This window comes from Triturus cristatus, chromosome 12 (assembly GCF_964204655.1).
Source record: "Triturus cristatus chromosome 12, aTriCri1.1, whole genome shotgun sequence".
In the NCBI taxonomy this organism is placed as follows: Eukaryota; Metazoa; Chordata; class Amphibia; order Caudata; family Salamandridae; genus Triturus; species Triturus cristatus.
The window spans coordinates 49,254,818-49,277,219 of NC_140595.1; the positions used below are offsets into that span (position 1 = coordinate 49,254,818).

The window sequence follows — 22,402 nt, forward strand, 5'->3', positions numbered from 1 at the left end:
GTTCTTCTGGCCACCAATCTGGAGTTCAAAAGTTGGCATTGCTGCCAAATATGAGGAGCTCCGTTCTGCTTGAGTTCAGCTTCAAGCAATTCATGGCCATCCACAGCCTGACTGCTTTCATGGAGTCATGGAAGTTTTTCCCCTTCTCTGCCTCTTGTCCAGATCATTGTGACATCACTATTTGCCTATCATGTGCGTAGGATGTCAGCTGGATTCCAAAATATCTGATTAGCGCAGCCAAGAGTGTGACATAGGCATTAAATAGTGTGGGACTAAGGGAGGACCCCTGTGGTACTCCACAAGGCAGGGAAAACGGTTGTGAGCGAGCTTTATCAAGGCCCACGGTTTGAATCCTTTCCGTAAGGAAGGATTTTAGGAGGCTCCATGCCTTGCCGACTATCCCACAGTCTGATAGACGGTCCAGCAGGACATCGTGATGGACCGTATCAAAGGCCGCGGAGAGGTCCAGCATGATAAGTGCTGCATTGCCTCCTTGGTCCAGAGCTTCCCTAACTTCCTCCATTGATTTTATCAAGGCTGATTCTGTGCTGTGCTCTGAACCCATATTGAGTGGAATCCAACGAGTTCCTTACTTGGAGATGGGTACTGAGTTGAATAGTCATAGCTTTTTCGATCATCTTTGCTGGCAGAGGTAGACGGGAGATTGTCCGGTAGTTGTTGGGGTCCTTATGATCGAGGTTGTGTTTTTTGAGTAGTGGAAGAATGGACCCCTTTTTCCATTTGTTAGGGAAATGCCCTGATTCGAACATTGCATTGAAAAGGGGGGTAAATGCCATGATGATGAGCTCAGGAATGAGTCTGATCACAGAAACCGGGCATGGGTCGTTTGGGAATCCTGATTTAATAGAAGCAAGAAGATTAATAGTGTCTTGCATTGTCAGAGATGAGAATTTATCTAGGGTTGGTTGAGGCACGATTATGTTTCTCATCGATATGGCTGGCTCCCTGATCTGTGTGATTGGTAAAAGACTAAACGAGGAGAAGATAGCTTCCACCTGCAGTTGGAAGAAAGTGGCTATTTCCTTGCAGAGCTCTGGGCTGCCATGAGATTTAGGAGTAGATGGGGCGGTCAATTTGACTACAGTTGTATAGACATCCTTCGTAGAGGATTTTGCCTTTGTGATTTTGCTCCTCGAAGAAGGTCTTTTTGGTATTGAGCAGTAGTTGTTTATAAAGAGTGATGCTCCGTTAGTAAGATGCTTTATCAACATCCTTGTAGCCTCTCCTCCATTTGCGCTCTAATCCCTTGCAAACGTGTTTTTGCTTCTTCAGTTCTTCAGAATACCATAGTATTAGTCCATAGTTTAATTGGGGCTAGTTTTTTGCATGTAACATCTATCCAATCTGTGTAGGAAGTTGTGGCATCGTCTACGGGAAGATGGCGAGCCGTCACCTGGAGAGAAGCAGCAAGCTCCGAACTATTTATTTCCTGCCAGGTTCCTGCCTCAATCTCCCTTTTTGGTCCAAATATGCTACGATGAGGTTCAGGAGATGTTAGCTCAAATAGCACTGCGGCATGATCAGTCCAGGTCAAAGGTAGCACCTTTGTACAGTTTATTAGGGCATTGTTTGAAAATATCCCATCCAGTGTGTGTCCTGCAAAATGCGTAGGACCCTCCACGAGTTGTCTTAATTTCCCACTATTCATCACCTCCACCAGACTAATGGTGTCCGGATCGAGAAAAGCTTCTAGATGGAAGTTAAAATCCCCCAGAATCGTGAAGGAGTCACCACAGAGCCCGGCCTCTAACAGAGTCCCTATTGACGCTAAGAAAGCGCCTCTTGGGACTGGAGGTGTATAGAGGAGAATACTCTTAAAAGAATTCTGCTGGGCTGTGTAAAAACTGAACGACAGTGCTTCACAGTCTATATTAGATGCTATTTGGAAGGAGGACTGTTGGGAATTATGATAGATAATTGTAAGTCCTCCCCCTCTCCTGATGGGTCTATCTTGAGTATAGCATTGGAGACCCGGAAGTGTATCTTTCGCAAGGTCTGGTCGAGCAGCCTTGTCTGACCATGACTCTGTAATAAATGCTAGATGTATATTGTGCTCCTCCAAGAGTAGTGCACATTCGGTGCTATGTTTTATCAGTGATCTGGCATTTAATAGTAAGCACCGCATCGTGTCAGCTTTAGGCCTTACTTCTTTGTTTTCAGTTTCTTCTGGCATTTTTATGGGAGTAGGATATGGAGCAGAGTTAGGCGACAGTTTATACAGGTTGCCACCGATTCTTCTGGAGTGGCCATGAATTCTAAGCATGGGCACATGGTATTTTCACCTTTGGGGTTCCATGCTAGGAGTTCATTTCTAGAATAAACCAGTGATTCTGTTCCTGACTTCTGGGGGTCAGAGGGACAGGCCCTGAGCCCGTTCCGAGCACGGACGGGCGCAGACTGGCTTGCCTTTGGCGTGCTAAAAGGAGCATGATCAGCAACTATAGTGTTGGTCTTTCACATTCCGGTAAATACATACAAAATATAACACACAAACCTTAAATGAAAAATAAAGAAAATTAACGGTGGGAAATGCACTCTTTAAACTTATCAAAGCTCAGTTTGTTAATGCGATCACTGCAGATGTCTGTGTGTGTAACCAGACAGTCACAGAACTGAATCCTGGTTGGCAAAGGGGGGAATGGTGAAATTTTTAGCTACAATGCCACGAGGTTCCAGTCTGTGACTGAAAGCACTGTGAATATGTAAGTCAATATTATAAAATTGAATTACCTCTCAAAAAGAATGCTTCTGTGTCACCAGAAAGCCTCAAATAACTCCATCGAATAAGGCTTATACTAGCCCCCAAGTAGCTTTTAGATTTGCTGATTAACCAATTGTACACGTTTACATTCCTTTCAGGTTGCAAGCATCATGCAGGGAAGGTGTTTCTTTAGCGGTCTTCCTCTCCATTGGCCTTACTGTACATGAGGCCTCATCTCCCCCCTTTGGCACCTGAAGGTTGACATTAACCGTCAAGTAACGGTTGCTTTTTAACAAAAAAGTAGGAAAACTAGTTTTGCAAGATTAAGAAAAGATTGGGAACATTGTTCCCAATAGATCCTGCCCACTTCAGCCACCACTACAGGATATGCAGACAGTGCTGCCGCTGCATTGTGTTGAGTCCAATGATTGAACAGTAACTCCTGCTTTAGGACACAAATGAGGCACATTGAAAGAGTTATATTTCCCCAGTAATGGTGGAAACTTGGTGGTCTTTCAGCTGAGTATTTGTGGCTTCCAGTATGGCGATATTCAGAAAGACAGGATCAACGCATCCAACATCATTCAAAGGACTGTAGCTTTAAGGCACCTTCCATCCTGAATCAATGTGAGTCCAAGGGTTGTAAGAACTTAGAACACAGATTTAGAATCCCTGCTGAAGATCGACATATCCTGTTACACTTTGGCTTGCAGAATTCTAGTTTTGTCAATTTGCAGGCCATCTCATCGCAAAACACATTTTGATGGGCAGTGCATACAATAGTTGTGTTGGGTTTGCACTGTATGAAGTTCTTTAGAACTGATCCAGTTGTCCCATCATTGTACTGTGTGACTTGGGTGAGAATAAAGCTCCGTATTTCATCTTTGCCTATAGCATGCCTTATATGTTATGGCCATTTTTGGTCTCTGTAAGCAGATATGACGGCTACTATGCTGTCAGCCATTTGCTGCACCCGTGTGCTCGAAGTTTTTGTCTTGTTGATGGGTGGGCACTGTTGTGGTGATGTGGCGTTTCTCTTTTGTCCAACACTAATATCGAGAGTATATGTTAAATATGTGTTTTTTTTGTAAACAGATCTTACCACCTCCTCCTTTAACAGGAAAGGTTAACATGTCTGCCTCCTGTGTTTCTGTATGTATTAGTTGTTCAGTGTATCAATAACTAAGATTGCCTTGAGCATAAATTGTTAGATCAAGAAACCTACATTTTTTCCCAGAAGAACACCATGAGGAAATATTTGGATCAAAGTAAGTTTAGGATTAAATCCTGACTGTAACCAGGTCAAACCCTGATTTTGTATAAGGACTTTCACCCACTGAATTGTGTGGCATGCTTCATCATCTATTCCTTCCTTGCCCAGCTTGCTAGTTATAGGTGGGCAGGCTCTGCCCCACTTTTGGAGGAAACACGTTTTGTTAGTGAATGTTTTCTTTGGGATCAGGAAGAGTTAAAATTGCTCAAGGTAACCTGATTAACCTTTACTGTTGAAGTAACACTGGCAAAATTATAATCAGGGCTGAATGTGTTTGTAGTGATGAGTGACTCCCACATCCACATATCAACATGTTTCTGGTGAAGTTCAGCCTTATAGGTCTTCCGGCTTTCGTCAGGACGCCCCTGGCCCCAACTCATCATCTAGGAGTGTGCCAGGATATGGGATGAGGCCTTAATTCCTCACAAGAACATGCCATCCACATATACAAGTGTAGGTTATATCTCCACTGCTAATTGTTGAGTCTCGTCGTTGACAACTTGGTGATTTAGCAAGTCCTCTTATCTTTTTGAAATACAAATGAGAAAGCATGGTGCAATAGTATACTGGTTGCTTTTTTCCAGGTCCATGGCCATGATCCACTTAACGTTCAAATTAAATTCTTATGCAAACCTAAAATCTGCAACCATGTGTAATGGGGTTTTTAGCCTTCACTGGAAGGGAAACATCTGTGCTCCTTTGACTAGTAACTTAATAACGTGTAGTCACACTGGCCTGCTGTTGTCCAAACAAGCATTCGCACTAGTTCTTGCCCATCGTGATATGTCACTAGAGTCCCTGATATCTTTTGCTATAGTTGGGCAGACCTTTATGCCATCTGATGTGGTACCTACTCGTACAGGATTATCATCACAACATCAATAGTTACAGGCAGGGATCGACCCGTGTGTCATGCACTGTAGAAAGACATAAAATAACTACTACAGTTTCAAAGATCCCTGAGAAGAGAATGTAACCATAGTCCAGAAAAATATTTTTTTAATTCAGAGAACAGTTCAAGAAGTCCACCTCTTCTGTACTCACAACTTCAAACAAATGGACTGGCAGACCACCTAAACAAGGTCCCGTAACTCTTGTAACTCTTGAATACTGGGGAACAAAAACACCTGTGTCCGTATTTGAGTGGATTGTTGAGTAGCATAGAGAAATGTTAGGATGTGTATGTGATGACGTAGCTGGTCATGTGCGCACTACTTCATCGCTTACTCTGATCGTGGTCACCTACGTTATGTGTTCTAATGGGCCCAATTTAAAAGTGTCAAGAAAGAGTTCCTATGCTAACTCAAAGTGTCAAATATTTCATAACTTACTAAGGAAATCAGGATGTGCAGACCCCATAAAAGAAATATGCCCTTCTGGAATCTGTCATGTTCTGGTATAAGTAGTCTATACATGTACACACTAATCTGAAAATTATGCAAAGATAGATCACACCACAAAAATGAGTTATTGTCCTGGGGAGCTGCAGAGGTGCCGACCTTGAGAGGATGGGCTTCGGACATGGATAAATGCAAGATAGCGGAGAAAGAGGTGTTTAAAAATAGAGGATGGCCCAAACCCAAAAAATGGGACAAAAAGTCTGGCAAATGGAACATTTACAGAGGAGAGATATGTATCTCCCCAACCGCAGAGATGGAGCTGAAAGAAAGACGAGGAGGTGGTCACGAATGATTGTAGGCAATTTAATGAAAGCCCTCTCAGGAAAATGCTCTTTGAACACTGTGCATAACTGTGTATTGAATATAGATGCAACCATGGCCTGTACTGTTTTTTTTTTAAGTTAATAAAAAGATTTAAAAATAAATAAATTACTTATGCCATAAGATCAAAATGGACGACCTTTATAAGAGCAAAATCCTCAAAGGGAAGTGTTTATAAGTTGTACAAGTGCATGATTAGAATAGAAATCTTTTCACAAGCAGTAGGTTTCATTTTAATACTAGTCATCCCTACATACCTCATAACATACAGACAGGTGGTGAGATACACAACGTTTGAGGAGGTGCAATTAATATGTTTGCATTGTGGCCATTCTCTATCGAGATCTAAGTTTAATTTCTTGGTAGGCTCATGAGATGGCATATGTTGCAACCCCTACATGGGTGGTGACCCATCACCGGTGGTAGACTCCAAAAGTTTGTCTGGTTTTCTTTCTCCATTTTTTTTGTAAGTCCTTGAATGAACCAAACCAGCTCTCAAATTCCTGCTTCTCTCAAGTGCAAATAGGGGTTTCTCCAACTTCAGATTGCCTGTTCCTAGTATTCCTGTTTCTGTTAGATCAAATTAGAGATACATGCGTAAGTGGTTATGGACACCAACTGTTGAGTTTCCTTTTTCTTCTGGTCATGCTCAATAAGAGCATCCATGTTTTTGTTCTTGATTCGTTTTCCTGTTTTTTGTTTAATTGATTCTGTAAAACGGTGCTGTCTTAAGTTTGTTACTAAGGAGGTCTGCTTGTTTGTTAAAATTGTTTAATTGGCTACATTTCCAGCTTAGCCTGAGGACTTGGCCATAACAGAGGTTCTTACATAGAGGTCGATAGTGGTGACTTTTGAACCTCAACAAGCTATTCTTGTCTGTCTTCTTTAAATGTGTATCTGCACACTAAATGCTGTTACCATGAAAGATATTCCTTGTCAGTGCAGAAAAGGAGCTTTAGGTATACTCAGCCATTTTATCCATGTTTTTGCTGACTCTAAATCTCTCCTGCAAATTATCAGAATGTCTTCAATGTACCTCTTCCAGAGTTCAATGTTGCTTCTAATTGAGTTGTTGCCAGTCATTACTGTAGTTGTTTAAAAATGGTGGACATACAATCAGGCAGTGTAGGGGCAAATGTGCCCCCAAACCAACATCAAAGTCCTGTGTACCTGTTGGTACACGGTACCCCAAAACTAAAAAAACAGACACACACCCTCCAGCATGAAATGTCTCGGTTTAGTGTGCATCCAGGTTGTCGAGGTATAGGAGGTCTTCCATTACCCTCAGTCTCTTCCAGAGGCAGACTGGTATAGAAACCTTCCACGTATAGACCCGCAAGTAAGTTGATTTTTGGATTATACTGGATGATTTTTAGTAGTCTCAACAAATCCCTTGTGGCTTTATGTATGGGGGATGTGTACCACTAGTGGTCTCAAGAACCGCTCGCTGAAATTTGACTATGGTTCCAAGATAGAATTGATCCCCAACACAATAGGTCTTCCTGGTGTGGGAGTTCTATTTTAATGTATGTGCGGCAGGGTGGTGATTTTTCACAAGGGAGTCATCTTCTCGTTTTGTGATCCATCTGTTAGTTTCAGCCTCTTCAACCAGTTTCCTAATCTTAGTTTTCAATGTTTCTGTCCATGTGTCTCCAATTTCTTATAGTTCCCTCTATTTCCCAGGAGACAAAGACACTCTTCCCTGTAGCCATCCAGATTTTGTATGACACTTGCCCCACCCTTGTCTGCCAGTTTTATTATGATGCAGTTGTTTTCTCTCAGGATGTTACGGGCAGTCTCTTTTTTTCCTTGCTCATTTCCTGGAACTTCCAGATCATGGAAACTTCAATTCTACTTTTTTTACACCAGCGTGTTGAAATTTGTGAACTTCAATCAGGACAGCACTCAACGATGGAGTAAAAAAAGATTTGTTCTCCTTAAGTCAGAATCTGTCTATTTTCCATCATTTTCTCTGTCTTGAAAAAATGCCTTTAGCTTTATCCTTATGAAAAACGTAGCAAATTTGCATCGCAGCTTGAATTTGTCAATTGTAGGGGTGGAAACACATCCTAATCCTTTTTTAAGTACTTGTATCTTGGAGTCAGTCAGGTGTTTATTGGACAAGTTCACCACTAGGTTGACGTGCTTGTGCACGGGGTTGCTTCCCTAATCTTACTCGTGGTACTGACCTTTGTTGATTGGTCATCCCATTGTACCTTTGGTTCCCGCTTCCTTCTTCCTCTGTCTATACTAGGGAGCCTGTTATGAGGTGTTAGGACCCCCTGATTAAGGCATGGGGTGTATGGATTTTGCCACCCAAAGGACAGAAGGTGTAGTATATTGTGGTAAATTGGTGGAAAGTTTTGGGGAACATTAAAATAGGGTGGGTTCTGGGGTACCCTGCTGGGCCACCTTGATGTCCCTCTATACATTGCCTCTCTACGGTGAACAAACCTATGTGAGCATTTGATAAAATCATTCTTTGTCAGAGAATATGATCTTGACCTTGTCAATGTTAAGGAATTGTTATTCTCGCACGCATCACTTCCAATAGTTCAGCTGGATAGTCTCAGATGAATAATCTTTCTTCAGCAAGTAGACAGGAAGTGGACTACTCTAAATCTTTAAAAAAATGCATCTTGTGACTGCCCATCCTCTGTGGAGATGCCTCTTTCCATTAAAACTTTATTCACGAGGTCAGATGTTTTCTTTTTTTCCTCTAGGCCTATTGATGCTAATTTTGCTTTTTGGTTAAATGTCCTGGTAGCTCCAGTGTCTCAGCACTACTCTGCTAACATCCTCATGGGAGGCTTTGCCATCCATTAGAGCAAGGTGTCAACTCCAATGTCTTCTTCCTTGCAAAACGTATTGTATTCTGCATTTTTGAGGCGCTTGTACACCTGATAAGGCTTCAAAGTGCATTTGCGTACAGCTAGCACACTAGTCTGGTGCTCTTGGCTGCAAGAGTGTAGGCTTCTAATGTGGCCTGTGTGGCAAGTGTTTCGCTTTTGTGCATGAGTTTCTTTTTGTTGTCCTTGCATCTTGTTGTGAAGTGACATATATGACACTTAAGTTTGAAGGCCCTCGTTTATGGATGGAAAACAGTATGTAAGTTCAATGTTTCGTATGCGCGACCTGCTTGGGTGCTGTGCATGTATGATAAAGGCTGCTTACGCTGTGTTGCTGCGACTACGTAGAAGCACATACTTGTTGAACGGAGTCAAGGAGAGTGGGAGCTGGCTGCTCACTCTGATGTGCTGACGATCCTTGGGTGCAATTCCAGTTGCATGAGAGGGTATGATTCTCTGGTCTGAGTTGTCCCACACTCCTAATAGTGGAAAGTGGTTCTGTTTGCTGGGGGTGTGGCCCTTTATCATCACTTTGGGAACTCGGAGTCTGCATTACCTTCATGAATTCTAAGCGGTTGTAGATGTTTCAGGACATTGTCAGGAATGAGGTCCATGTTTTTTCTGTTTGCATGAAGAAGAGGTTCCACCAATGCAATGTCTGGAAACTCAGATCCCGGGCACCACTGTAGAGAAGAGGAGGGTTAATATCTGCGAGTATGTTTGTAGTTTTACTTGGATGAGGGATGGGTACTTGCCTTAGATGGCCTTATTGCTGATCTACAGAGCTTTGAAAGGCAATCATCTTGCTTAAAGTCCTAAAGCTGGATATTCTGAATTACTCAGACCACGCAGCCATCCTCTTTGCTACTTCGGCTCTAAACGTTTCCTCCACCCTGCAAAGACCAACAAAGCGTATGAAGATGTAATTAGGGTAACAGGGGAACATATTGCAAGGCTTGTTTGCGGCCTAAAACTCAACTGTAGTGGAATGTAAACTGGCTGAGTGCAATTGATCAGACGCCCTCCAAGGGACAGCCATGGTGCCCCACTCATTGTTCAAGTCTTCCACACTATTGGAAGGCCAAACAATACCATGTGTTGTTGAGAGGTTGAACAGTCTCAAAGAAAGTGTTTGCCCTTCATTAATGTGATTTGAAGTTTCTCTCGGATGTTCGAGGGACTGAAGATTGGGCAGAATGTGGTTATGTTTAGCACCCTCTTTTGGTTTCTGGTTACTTCTTTTCCCAGGATTTTGCTGGGAGTGGGAGATGGAAATTCAGTGAGATGTGAAACTACCCCATTGGTCGCTTCCAGAGACCAGTGATAATGTTTTGTTTCAAGAGAACAGCAAGAGATCTGCTTAAGAGGGATCCAGTTATCGTTGTTTGTTATAGTCAATAATTATACTGCTAACAACTGATTATTACATGCGCTTTGGCTTGCTTCCAGGCAGATAGCCGACACTGGTTTCCTAGAGGAGGATGATTCGAGTGTAACTGTTCATTGGTGATCTTGGAGAAGATTCCATTTTGTTTGCAATGGAGTGCTTCTAGCATATGCAGGAGAGATTTTTTTAGGGCCTCTGGTTTGGTCGTTTCTCAGAAAATGCTAACAATCCCCTTAGCTTGTTTGGGGGTTAATTGCTTCTTTACTGCACCTGTCACTCTATGCCTTTCTTGTTTGTTTACCAGCTTTGGGTTTTTCTTCCATTGATTTTGAGATGTCTCTTTTTCTGCTTCAGACCATGGTTGCACCATGTTCAGTTAGAGCTTCTTTCAGTCGCAGGAAGCTGTCCATTATTTCGCATGTAGCCACATTTGTTCTGGGTTTTGGTGTACTAAGATGGCACAGACCAATGAATCCCCCCCCTTCACCTAGCCGCCCCATATTTCGCTACATATTTGCCAAAACAGTCCACGCTATTTTAACCTTCACTTCTCCTGAGATTAAGGTAGTAGCTCCAAATTAATCCATGGGACAGAATTTCATGATTATTGGCTCCCTCAAATCATTTAGAAAAACCACTGTTTTCTCTATTCCAATTAGGTTCAGATAAACGGATTTGACCACTCTAATTAGATTAGTGGGGAATATCTCACTAGATAAGGAGCCATAATGCGCCTTCCTTACATCGGTCCTGATGAAAGCCTATAGACTACGACAGTAGGCTGAAACATGTCGACCTTTGACCTTTAATTTTGATAAGTACGGCAGACCAGTAACTCGGTCTTCCTCCGCACTTGAACTTTTTCTTTTATCCCTCTCTGATCAAGATTTCCAGTATAAAATTACTTTTGAAACAATGATCCAGAGATTTTAATTCACTTGACATGAGCCTTCTCACATCCCTTGATCCTTCATGTCTGGACGCTACTGTCTAACCAGATGGTCTTCCTCCGGGTGGAGGTCAGCATACACACAGAAAAAGACCCAATGATGATGCTGCACTATTACACATAAGCGGTAATCCAGTTCATGCCGCTGTCATACCTGTGTATAGTTATGAGGGTTCTTTTATGAAGGAACCAAGAACAAAAAAGACCCTGGATATACAGGACAAGTGGCCCACTCCCCTTTGATTTTTTGCACAGACCAATGTTCATCAACTTGCAGTGAAGACAGTCTAGGGTTTGATCCCTAGGTAGAGGTTTACCAGTGCTGTGTGTGTGTGTGTTGGTGCCACTAGCAGCTTGATTAAACCAGAGTGTTCATGTTATCTGACTGCTCTGAATCTGGTTTTCTGTCAGATTTGTTCACTGATGGACTGAAGTGTACCCTTATTAGTTTTTCTGGGAATTGATTTGTCGAAGAGTTGCTAGTTTGAGCAATGCATCCAGGTGCTCCATACACACCTGCTGTGACTCAGGAGGTATCAAAATTAGTTGTGCAACTGCGCACTCCGAGAAATAAACTTCCTGGATGCCAGTTTTCGTCAGACTTTTGCAATATTTCAGTCTTGCATAATTCCTACAACTGAAAGGATCATCTCAATGAACACAGTGCTTGGTCTTGTCTCCAAACCAATTTCCATCAGGCCGATTATGTGGCATTCATTCTTGCATATAAGTTGCCATTTGTTTTGATTGGGTATTTGTTTCTTAGGCCCTTTTTTGAGGAACTCGAGGTCATGGCCCAAACAAGGGTTCAAAGTGAGAAAAGGACTGTAAAAATAGCAATTGTAAAAAGAGGCTCCTAATTATAGGCTTTCAAAATGTCTGTCTTATATAAACCCCTCTGGACAAGAAATTCGACCTGTGCTTAATTTAAAAATGTATTTAGCCAGAATCACTTCACACATGAATAAGAGCCTTGTTAGTTGACTATTTGACCCTTTTTTTTATCCCAAATTTATGGGCTGGTGCTTGACAGTAGAATTAGCTGCTGGTCAAAAGTTTGTAGTGAAGTGTTTATATAGGGTGAGATTTTGGAGATGTTGCGGGGCAAGCTGTGAACAGTCTGCCAGTTTTTGAACCGCCACTGACCTCTCCTCTGCCTAGCATTAGTATCCAAGCACAGACTACTGATTCTCTCACCGGTCACACTGGCCTGTAGGTTCTTCTGGGACTTTTTGCAGGAATCATAAAGGATGGAGCAGAGAACCGGAGGACAGCAGTGTAAGCCACGCAGGTTATTTGCAGTATATATACGCACAAGGGCGCCTAAGCCAACTTCCCCATGACCAACGCCCTCCCACCTCATCATTGCTCTATTTGAGTGGATAAAGGTGATGGAATGAGTCTGATTTTAGAGTTGACCTGAAATGGTCTTTTTTTCCAAGTTTCTTTGAACATTGTGGAGGTTTGGTACAGATCTGTCATTGTTTGTGACCGCAGGGTTGAGTGAAGCTTTTTAGCTGATGAGGAACAGTAAGGTTTAGAAGATCTAAGGTGATTCGACAAAGGACTGGATAAAGAAGGGGCTTAAAGAAGTTGCAGCATGTCTTCCAGAGTTTGATAGGAATGGTGATATTGAGTGTAATACTGTCTCAGAGGTGTCAATAGGTTGTTAAAAAAATCTGTTGCTGATTGAGGTTCGATCATAGTTTGATGTTTTGAATGTCTATGGAGGTTAGATGCAAGATAGATCCAAGATGTAAATGTGGTGGTGTTTTAATGGCTCAGTACATGTGCTCAACTTTTGCTTATTTTATTGATTGGAAAAGATGGGTTTATTTGTCGCTGAAAATTGGGATTTTGATTTGTATGCACAGTTTAGGCATATTGGATGAACGCCTTGGTTGACTGTGCCTAACAGTTGTTTTATTGTATTTGTTCTAGTTGGCAAAACAGACCTGACTGAAGTTGGAACATGACAAGACACTGATTCCCTCCCAAGAAACTGGTGAAGGTAGTATATGTCTTGTTATGCTCCTCATTAAATACCATGGTCCATCTAATCCATGTATAGGAGGATCACAACCTTTGTGTGTTCTTGTGCAGCAACTTTATATGTGTGGTTTCAAATAGTTGCTGTTATTGTTTGCTGTAATGTCCGTCTGACAGCAGACACAACTTTTGCTAGCTCATAGTATGTAATCCTTGTTCTGTGCTTTTCTGTTGATTTTTTTGGTTTTGTTTTGGATGCCATACATGTGAAGCTTACTTCTAACCTGTTGAAAAAGCTACATATAGTGTAGAGGAGGAATTTTGCTTGCATCCCCCACATTGCACGCTATTGAGGTTGTGTATTCATTTGGCCACTTTAGCGCACAGTTACCTATTTGATTGGTCTTGGCAGATGCCCTATCGTCACTAGTCAGGGTTGTTGCAATGGGTTCCTCCATGCACATATGCCATGATGCTGGGAGCCCGTGCCTTCGTGGGGATGCTCATCTCCCGCCACCTAGAACTTCCTGCCCTAGCTTGAGAACCTTTTATTCTTCTGGACGGATCATAGTTGCACCCTGAGACACCAACAATTTAGGAGGAAGACAAGAGTTGTTGTTCCCTGTTGGCTATTCCTTAATGATTGTGCTTAAAGGTGTACTGCCCTTTAGTCCACCTTTCTGACAACCTTGTAAAGAGCATGCGGCAAAAGAAAAACAGGTGGCAGTTACCTTGCATACCTGTGCGGTGAAAGAAAGCTTATTATCAAAAAGGACTCCCATGTCCCGGGTGGAAGTTACTGGCACAAGACACCTTCCCAGTTCATCTGGCCTCCAGGAAGGCGGCCATTGGGATAAAAAACTGCAATGAAATAAAATCTGTTTTGTGCGATTAATCTTCAGACCGTTTAGAATAATCCTTTGGGCGATTGATGACGTACAGTTCAGAAACTCATCCCTGTCAATCTCACGGGAGTCAGAAAAAGAGTGTGATTTGTCATCCGCTTATGACACAAAATTGAATCCAAAAGACCTAGCAATTGGGGCTAAAGGAGAAATCTATACATCAAACAGGGTGGGACTAAGTGATAATCTTTGAGGTACATAGCTGATGGTAAAAGGTGCTGACTGAAATGGAGGGCAAGTTAGAGTTTAAGATTTGTCTGTATAAAAGAAAAGAGCCATCCTAAAGCCTTTTTAAAGATGAGAATGGAATGCGAGATGGTGCAAAAGTCTTTAGAGAGTTCAAGGAGCACCAAAGCCGCCGAGACTCCCTCATCCAGAGGCCATCTAAGATCACCCACAACCGTTCACAGAGCCGATTCAGTACAATGTTCTGGTCTAAATCGCGACTGTGAAGAAGATATTCTGACACTTGAGTGATGATTTTTACAGTGACCTTAGTAGGGAGAGGCAAGAGAGAAATAAATCAATAATTTGATGGAATAGTGAGATCCACATTAGGTTATTTTAGGAAAAGGATTTAATCCGGGCTTAGTTCACCCTTCTAAGAACTTGGGCTGTGCTTAGAGAGATATTACAAAGATCAGTAAGTATAGTACTTTTCTCGATCACTGTGACTGTAAAATAAGAAGGAGGCAAGGGTGTAGCGGAGCCCCAGATTTAAGAGTATAGATATAATCTGAGATGACAGACAGATAACTGTTTAAATTTGCGCCTGGAGCTACCTTTTATGGACCTATGTTCCCTCTGAAAGAGATTCAGGAAATCCAATACATTAAGTGTTGGGAAGTTTAAATAGTTTTTTTGTCTTTAAAATAGACCAACTGGTTGACACAAAGATCTTGGAAAATAGAAAAAAAACACAACTTTCTGCTAAGGGCTGGGTCCATTTTTTAACAGTAGCGAAAACTCCCAAGTGGGGTTTTGGAATTAGCAGTGGTGGTAGCATAAATATTGGATTTTGCAGACCAAAGATTGCCTAAGCATATGACTTCCAAGTACAGGGTCCTGTCATGTGGCTGAAATGCATCTCAATTTCTGCTTTAGTAATTTACAATGTTTCCTTGCTTCTCTGAGGTGAACACGGTAGCAGAAATGGGGCATTCTTTCAATGTTTTTGGGCACAAAGTCCTCTAGAGCAGGACTATTCAATTTCTAGACTTTAATAGCCACCTTGTTAACAATTTGTCACCCTGTGAAATTGAGATTATCTAGCGTTTGCTGAAAATGAACAGGACCTTGTAGAACAGTAAGAGCGCATTCTGTTGTCTCTGCAGATAGCTACTATGGTAGTAAAATGTATAGGATTTGCTGAATTGTCACACTGGTTGCGAGGAATGGTGTTGCCTATCTTTATTCAGCTACGATTAGTAAAAATAGGGTCAAAGTTATGTCCTGCCATATGACTGGCTTCTTTTATCAATTGGTTACAGTCTAAGGCTTCCATAGAGCCCAGTAATTTCCCAGCTTCAGCGTGTTAGTTTATTTTCTAAATGAATATTAATTTCTGCTAAGATGATGAAGTTCGCATATGGTATGGTGTAAGGTATTAAACCAGGGCAGATCGAGGTGCCGGGGTGATAAAGATCAGAGCTCCAGAAAACCATATGATTCATCAGTTTTTACTGAAAAAAGAAAACCCTCTGAAGCAGGGACGTTGTCCTCCAGAAGAGAGCATTTGTAGATGTCTTTATATTCAATTGTAGTGCCACAGCCCATATTATTTAGACGGTCCATTCTCTCTCTTCTATATTTGGGTGGAATGGCTACAGCAGTATCTGAACCTGAGGCTTCTCCAACCAGTAGCTCGTGAGCTAGCAGTAGCTCTCCAGCTACCTGTAAGTAGCTCTCCCTGCTAAATCAGAAGCTTTCATTCATTTAACTAATCTATGTCTACAAACATTGAAATGTTTGTATTTAAGATTAAAAATGTGTGCATTTTCAGAAATAATAAAATGATGCGGTCTTGGTGCTGAGCATGAGCGGGACACAGATGGGCTTGCCAGCGGTGGTGACTTGCTACGTGCGTCCGCTGTGAGGATAAAGCGATAAACCCACCATGTTTAGGGGCATGGCTTCAGAATTGCGTGATTTTGTCACTAAAGATACGGGACGGGGGATAAAATGCGTACTAGGAGCCCAGCTGCTCCACCCTTAACTGGAAAGCTCCTCTTTCAGATGGGAATGCTGGAAATAAAAATAGAAATTTAAAATAATAGTGAGAAAGTAAAATCCAATTAAATCGAACAAACCTAATGAGCACCATTCCAAGAGGGCAACCAAGTTTTCCAGAATAGAGCCGGCACCTCTACATGACATACAGACTGTAGGCAAACTCTACAAGGGACAAAATGGGACCGCAGTGATGGAAGGTGCTCTCCACAAGAGCACTGAAGATGAGGCTAGAATGAAGGCCATAGCCGAGGCTAGAATGAAGGCCATAGCCAAGGCAGAAAGAAGTTGGCTACATCCCCTCAAGTGGAATCCAACACGAAAAGGATGACATGACATTGGAGGCTCCCGTTACGCGAGCAGAAGCTGCAGCTATAGTCGATGAAAAGAAAGGGAATCTCTTTATTTTGATGGGGGAATGGGGTACCTGTCTGGCTCCAGCCAGAAGACCTGGATCTGATCTATCCTATCTATCTATCCTATCTATCTATCTATCTATCTATCTATCTATCTATCTATCTATCTATCTATCTATCTATCTATCTATCTATCTATCTATCTATCTATCTATCTATCTATCTATCTATCTCAGAAAGCCCATCGGTTATGCACTTTTGTTTTACTCCATTGTAGCACTAAGAGTTCCTACTCTGGCCATCATCACTATGGCACGGAAAGGAGTGTATTCCCAAATCAGGATGTACAGACATTGACCCAGCATTTATTTTCTTCAACAAATTTACGCAGGGGAAGTTCACGGGATTCTGAATTTTGCCCCTTTCAAAAGGAAATGACTTGCAATGTTACTGTTTACCTCCATTCTGAACTGCAGAACTCAAATGGGTTGATAATACCATATCGCAAGGAGACATCTATCTGTAACAGCTAAGGAAAAGGGGGAAAAAAAAGAGGATCGATATTATATTCACCTTAATTCACAACAAATAACTTTCAGAGCATTAAAATAGAACTTTCAAAGACCTTTAGGTGATAGAATGATAAAAAATAAAAAAACAAACTGGTGAAGTCTGATGTCCTTGCACATGGAGTGCGTATTTTTTGTTCAAGGAGGTCTTGAACACAAAATATATTCTACACCATTAAAAATCAATGGTGCATATTCAAGACGATCTTGAAAATCCCCTTACTGATTTAATCTTGAGTTTAAAGAGACCGCTAAATGACCTCCTCCTCAATCAACGTCTCAAATAACAGAAGATCAATTGGCTGTCAAGATATGAACTCAACCTTCAGTTCTCCCTACATCCCTCCCCTTTTATTTTACCTTCCTCGTGCGCAAACTTGGGCTCAATGTGATCTTATCGTTCAGATGTAATTATACTCACTATTGGTAGTGAACATGCACAGATGTAAAGTGCTCTGATACCCTTGGGTCTTGCCAGTGCTATATAAAACTCTCAAATAATTTGTAATATTCGTCATAGAATAAAGTATAATTGCTGGATTTAACGAAATAGAAGCCTGTAAATGGTGGTTTGCGACTCTGGTCGCACAGCATTTTAATAATGTAGGTTGCATCAACCAGTAATAATTGGGGTGGCGAGCTCTGGAAGACTGACCAGAAGAAGGGAAGAAGTCTGTTTTCCTTATTTGTTGTGCCTGCATCTAGTGCATAATGGTAGATCACAAAGGGTATCTCTGGTGCAGAAGTGGAAAGGTCTGAGAGAACTTGGAGGATGTCATCAACATGTGCCAGAAGTGTAAATTCTGACCTTTTATGTCTTGAATGACAAGTACTCCTAACTCTTTCAGGAAAGAATTTTGGATTAGAAATAAATTGAAGGCAGTCGGGATCAGCCATGGCTAGTCAGTCTGTAGAGCTTAAAACTGAATGTGTCACGAGTGGACACATGCTTTGGGAGAATCGTGCAATACTTCAACCATAAGAAATCGAATCTAGGAAAGACCATGCTGTTCCACTCTGTCAAGCCCCTTTTTTATCACTGTGAACCAAGGCACACATGGAGCATTGGGTCACTTTGACTTGAGTAATTAAATTGACAAATAATCCTCTATTAGAGAAAGCCAGTCTATTCTTCACGAGGCACTTGATCGTGCTTAATTAATTTGGGCAGAGGGTGGCTAGCGTTGCTATTCGTGAGATCAATTTTGCTTCACAGGAAAAGTAACATAGCCATTTGGGATTGCCACATTGATGCATAAGTAAACATTTAAGCTGAATTGGCTGCGGCAAAAACAGCATCAGGACAGCAGAAAATCAGTGTCCGTGTTTCCAGGAATTCTGTGTCCCATGATACTCATGTTTTGCTCGAGAGGCATATTTTAATGAGCAACAGTATGGCTTTTGTATAAGGTTGGCCTGTAACAACACCTGAAAGGTAATGCGTACTATAACAGGCAGCAATTCCACATTTAATAAGTGCCCTGATCTTATATGCTTTATGTTCGTATTTGCGTTTCAAGGTGAATAATTCGCGGACTCATACCAGATTAAAATAGTGCATGTTCTTATCAAGGTTGGTCCATGTGAAGGAAGAGAGATCAACAAAAAACAGAGTTATTGGGCGAGATCTAGGAGCTATGCCCTGGACTTGCTTGTGACAAAGGCAATACTTCCACATTCATGTCTGGATCTGTAAGCAGCGCACTTCTGTCTCTCATTCACCGCTTTACTCCCACAAGTCATGCATGGGAGTTTGCATTCACATACATGCGCATCACTCCCTGTGTCTTGCATCGGGCAGTCCATCGTGTTGGTCTGGTCACCCTGCAGCATTGACAAAGTTCATCAGCACCATGTAGAAATTCTCACAATCCGGGCCAAAACTACGTTGTTTAAAGGCCATCCTCTTCCTGTTGACCTTGGGGTTTGATACAATACAGATGGTGGAGCCCTGGCAATCTACCTGCCAGGCTAGGGTTGACGGGGGACTAAGCAAAATACTTATTTTTCATAATTCAGGGAAATGACATAAAAATCAGTGGCCCATTGTCACCAAACAGAGCAAAAACTTGCTACAAACCCCCTCACGTCTGCAGCAAAATGTACTTCTTGGATCTGCAACAAACATTTTAGTTAAAATTCATATCTTGTGTCGCACTGTTTTTTAATTAAACACTTTCCTGTGTGAAAAGATATTAAATGTCATGCCAGCTGAGCCAAACTAAATAGTGAATATCAGAAATACTATTAGTGTAGATGTCTCTAAGGTATTTTCTACCTCGATTTCCATAAAAAATCCTGTTTTCAAACTGTAAGAATAAAACACAAATATGGGTGATCCGTCTTTGTCCTTTTGACCAATAATAATAACGTGTAGTTTTGAGAACAGACCTTGTCCGCAATGAAACCGTGACAATGTAATATGTTAGGTCCACACCTGCTGCAACAGAGGTTACAGACTAGATAAATGTACTGAGTAACTCTGTCACTGGGGCCCCCCTTTTAGGCCGGCCCTACTAGACCGCACATGCGCTCTCTGTGCTTACCATTAGTTTGCTTTCCTGGCACTCATTTACCCGCTTCTTATTTGTGTTCCAGCATGTCAATCTTGTTGTTTGTCCCTCCTGCGTAGCATAGCCTCTTTACCATCTCTTTTGATTGGCTGGCTTCTATGCTTCCACTGTTCTGTGTTTTTAAAGCACTACGTTTGGGTTGAGCATTCCATGAGTGTGCATGTGTTTTCTAGCTGTCTCCCTTTTGGTACTTGTGCCCCCATGCACTATATGTTGCTCTCTGTTGGATGTGTGCTTCTCCCCACCTATCTTCCATGATGCGCTTACCTTCATGTACGCCCTGTTGCTTTCTTGCCAGCGTGCTTCTCCCTCACCGACTCCACAATGCTCTCTCACCTGTTGCGTCTCCCCACCTTGCTCTCCATGTTACTTCTCCTCAGCACCTTCCTCTTGCCCGCTGCGTCTCCCCATCCCACCCTACCCTTCGTATTGCTTCCCCCATCTACGCCCTCTACTCTCGCCACTTGCTTCTTCCCCATCCCACCCCTCCTTATTGCTTCCCGTTCCCACCATTGCCGCTTCCTCTGTTTTGCTGCTCCCATCCGCACTATTTTTTTAAAAACTATTATATTCCCAGTTCAACTAAAAAAATTATTGTCATTTTGTGGAACACGTCTACAAAATCACACGAAAGTTCGCGTCATGTTTTTTTCTTTCTTTCATTTAGTCCTGCCTAAAACTAGTGCTAAAACCAGTGGGTTCCAAAGGTGAGACCTTTTGGCAATACTTGTTCTAGTTCTAGCTATCGCCTACAAATCATCCTCGGTTGCGTTAGTCCATTTGAACCTAATTAAAACTACAACTCCTAGAATGTATTGAGATTTTTTCTCAAATTAAATTTAGAGCTGGACCTTTAGTATTGTGATGACATGGATCAACCCCCTAGGACTACATTCGAGGCCCCAGGTGTATTATTACCCTGTCTTCATTTTCCTGGAACCGGTATAAAGCAGGAATGCACTTGAGCACACCACGCTGCACACAAACCCCTCTCACACGCCCCAGGCACAATCCTCTCACCTTTAATGCGACTGTTTGTGTTTCCAGAAGCGCGTTCTGCTTCATCATTTTGTGTGTCTGAGAAAACTTCAAATGGATGAAAGGAAAAAATAGCAGCAAAATACACATCTTTTAAGTAATAACAAAAAACGCTTAAATAAATAACAAATAGCAAAAGATGGTGTTTGCATTAAAAAAGGTGAGTAAGGGTCTGCTCTCGGATTCTCTCCCCGAACCAAAATGCTCAGACTCTGGCTGCTTCACCAAACACATTTTCCCAGCAGTGGAAACGTTGAATCTAAAAAGGGAACCAGTGAGTGTTTTTCTCTGCATATGACCATTAAGAGCGGATATAAATATACCCCTCCCTGCCTGTGTGCAGGGCCAGTGCTTGCTGGAGCAATTTTGTGGCTAAGGGTTGAGTAGATAAGCAAGGCAGCCCATCCCCCGACAGTGTCCCACCGCCCCTGCGAGTGGCTCCCTCCCCCGTCTCCCTGACCTTCCGCCCCCTCCCCATCCCTGAACTCTAGTCTGCAGAGCCCAGCGGCCAGCGGCCCCTGTCCTCCCCCACTCCAGGGACGGGCTGGGGAACCAGCAGCAGCCCTGGCAGGAATACTCCAACCAGCTCCACGCGCTCAGTCTTCTAGGCTGTCGCGCTCTTTCTTTCCATCCCTTCTATCTCCTTCCTCTGTCTCTGTTCGCTTTTTCTCTACCTTCCCCCATCTCTCTCTTGAAGCCTCTTCTGTGCCTGCTGCGATTAACCCAGTGCTTAATTTGTTACAAAGTAAGTGGGGCCCAAGTCAGGAGGCCGCTTCAGCTTGCTCCACCCATGCCCCTGACATCACTGCCAGTGACAGTACCAACACAACTACTGACCATTAAACTCCCACAAGTGTGACAATTCAGATTATTCCAGGCCTCTAAAGCTCTAAGAATGGCTTGGGTAGGTGGTATTTGTTATTTTTATTGTATATTTAATGAATAACGACTGTTGTGGCGCTTCTCTCTAAATTAAACAGACAGTGCCACCATGTGGCAGCGTGTCATAAGTGCCGGTGTTGACAATTAAGTGCTGGTGCCAAGCACCAGAAACCACTGGCTCAAATTAAGCACTGAATTAACCTCAGGTTCTTGGGGAATGTGACAGATGCCAGGAGTGGTCTTTGGCTTTCAAAGCTGGCCTCCAAGGACCTCAGCACCATAGGAAAATAAATGCCCAGTGGAATAAAAGGCCTGTCCGGCCCTGCTCCACTCTTATTTCCTGAGAACACGGCCTACAGTAACAGATGTTTTAAGACCTGGAAAGTGGACTGTTGCCCAGGGCCTGATGGAAATGATTTATTTTCTCTTTATCTCCTCTCTGTCCTCTGTCTATTTTCTCTCTTAACCTTTCTCCATTTCTCGGCCCACCTCTACATCGGACTCTGTCTCAACCCAGTGTCATTTTAAGGATTTTTGTGGCCTTAATTCAGAAGAATACTCCTGTATGATTCGAGAGGACCGTTTAATAAAACTCGTTTCTTCCATTGCTTGAAGACCACGTAGGAGGTTATTCAAGATTCTTGATGTAGCGTTTCAAACTCCTTGGCAAAGGGTGTTTTGCTTCTGCAATTTCTGGATTTTTAAAATCTTTTTCACTGCTCCTCTAGTTTCTGTTTTATTCCTAGGACTTTTCATTTTGGCCCTAGTTATAACGGATGAGGTGTGAATTTCTAAGAATGCATCTTTTGTCCTTTAAAAGCCAGCTGAAGGATTTTAGAACAGGAGAGATATGATCATCTTTCTCACAATCTTAAATGAATCTTGCGGATGCTTTTGGTGAAAGGCTCAATTTGGAGATGTGGGTGAGCAGCACAAGTCATACTTACGCCTTGACTGAAG

General features: G+C 42.4%; 1 protein-coding gene across 2 annotated transcripts in view; it reads left to right on the forward strand.

The window, feature by feature from the left end:
* ZBTB7A (zinc finger and BTB domain containing 7A) overlaps positions 1-22,402 on the forward strand; it is a 96,076-nt gene that overhangs the window by 18,304 nt on the left and 55,370 nt on the right. Inside the window, exon 2 of one of the 2 annotated variants that reach the window (XM_085639518.1) lies at positions 12,843-12,912. The exons of the other annotated variant lie outside the window; for it this stretch is intronic. The gene's annotated coding sequence lies outside the window, so the exon portion shown is untranslated. The remainder of the gene's footprint in view (positions 1-12,842; positions 12,913-22,402) is intronic. 2 annotated transcript variants of the gene reach the window in all.